This window comes from Microtus ochrogaster, chromosome 7 (assembly GCF_000317375.1).
Source record: "Microtus ochrogaster isolate Prairie Vole_2 chromosome 7, MicOch1.0, whole genome shotgun sequence".
Lineage (NCBI taxonomy): Eukaryota > Metazoa > Chordata > Mammalia > Rodentia > Cricetidae > Microtus > Microtus ochrogaster.
In genome coordinates, this window is record NC_022014.1 from 22,524,320 (window position 1) to 22,526,248 (window position 1,929).

The 1,929-nt window shown below is 45.8% G+C and overlaps 1 protein-coding gene and 1 pseudogene across 1 annotated transcript in view; both read left to right on the top strand.

Annotated features, from left to right (window-relative positions):
- Abr (ABR, RhoGEF and GTPase activating protein) overlaps window positions 1–1,929 on the top strand; it is a 210,493-nt gene that overhangs the window by 41,499 nt on the left and 167,065 nt on the right. The gene's annotated exons all lie outside the window — the stretch shown is intronic.
- On the top strand, window positions 252–862 carry LOC101982284 (annotated as a pseudogene).

The following is a 1,929-nucleotide window of genomic DNA, read 5'->3' on the forward strand; positions in this document are numbered from 1 at the left end:
TTTTTTTTTTTTTTTTTTGTTTTTTGAGATAGGGTTTCTCTGTGAATCCATGGCTGTCCTGGAACTCACTCTGTAGACCAACTCTGTGAGTTGTCCTTGAACTCACAGAGATCTTGTCTGCTTCTCCCTCCCAAGTGCTGAGATTAAATGTGTGTGCCATCCAACTCCAGGCATGTTTTAAACCAATAATTACAAATATACTTGTCAAATAAACCATCTTTAAAAAATTGTTGCTCTTCCTGTTCTCCATCATGTCGCAAGATCTAGGTGAAAAGGAGAACCCCATGCGGAACTTCGCATCCGCAAGCTCTGCCTCAATATCTGTGTTGGGGAGAGCGGGGACAGACTGACCCAGGCAGCCAAGGTGTTGGAGCAGCTCACAGGCCAGACACCTGTCTTTTCCAAAGCTAGGTACACCGTGAGGTCCTTCGGCATCAGGAGAAATGAAAAGATTGCTGTTCATTGTACTGTCCGTGGAGCCAAGGCAGAAGAGATTCTGGAGAAAGGCCTGAAGGTGCAGGAGTATGAGATGCGGAAAAATAACTTCTCAGATACTGGGAACTTCGGCTTTGGGATTCAAGAACACATTGACCTGGGCATCAAATATGATCCAAGCATTGGGATCTATGGCCTGGACTTGTATGTGGTGCTGGGCAGGCCAGGTTTCAGCATCGCAGACAAGAAGAGCAGGACAGGCTGCATTGGGGCCAAACAGAATCAGCAAAGAGGAAGCCATGCTCTGGTTCCAGCAGAAGTATGATGGGATCATCCTTCCTGGCAAATAAATTTTATCCAAAAGGCCAATAAAATTTTTCTCAGAAATGCATGTTACTATTGTGTGTTTGTGAAAGGAGTCTGACCACATTCAAATCCTGGGATCTCAAGTGCTTAAGCCTCGAGGAGAATTGCTGTTGGCGTTCCTGGACTCCAGTGTTTCCCTGCGGCTCATAGCCGACCATTGTGCTTGCATGTCCTGTGGGTGGGCTGTGACCCGGGTTAGATGGGTTTTGAGAAGTATGTGGGGGGTAGGGTTTGGATTTAGTTGTAATTAAAGGTGGGTGCAGCACCTCACATCCCAGTGAGCGTCCCTTGTTGGTGACTTAAGCTTCAGGTGTGGTGCTGAAAACTAAATTTTAACATCGCCGTTCAGAATTAAGTTGCTATTAAAATGAGAAGGTTGGGTTAAAAAAATAAAAAATTATTAAGTGTTTAGATATTTTTATATATAGGTATTTCTGCATGTATGTCTGTACACCATCTGTGTGCAGTCCCCTCAGAAGCCAGAAGAAGACATCAGATCCCCTGAAACTGAAGTTACGGACAGGACAGTTGTGTGGTGTCATGTTGGTGCCTGGAATTGAACCTGGATCCTCTGAAAGAGCGGGCAGTGCTCTTAACCACGGAGCCATCTCTTTAGTACCCAGAAACCCTGTCTGAATAGATAACTTTTCCAGTCTTCAGTTCCATGGTATGCTTAGTTTAATGTTCTTTCCCTTCTGCTGGAGAGGGATGTTGAGGAGATGTAAGAAAGAAGAGAAGGCTGAGGGACTGGGGCATGGGTTCTGGAGGCCTGGGCTGCTGTGGCACCCGGATGTCTAAACACATATAAGCTGCTTACAGCATCACTAGCACATGAACCTTAGTATTCTTGGTGTGGCGTTATCCCACTCTTCTCATTAAACCTCTCCCGCGTGCACTTTATGCAGTAAAGCTCCTGAGGCTGACCACTCATAGAGCGTTTTTTGCCTCTCAGCTTTGGAGGTTGCGTCCAAACGATATAGCCTAGGTTCTGAGGACATTCTGGCAGGAGCACACACACATCTCTGTGTTGTCACCCCTCCCTCGCTCCATAAAGCCACTGGGATTCAATCATGAAGCTATCTTGATGTGGGAGTGTCATATATCAATCTGTTGATTTCATTGGTTGAG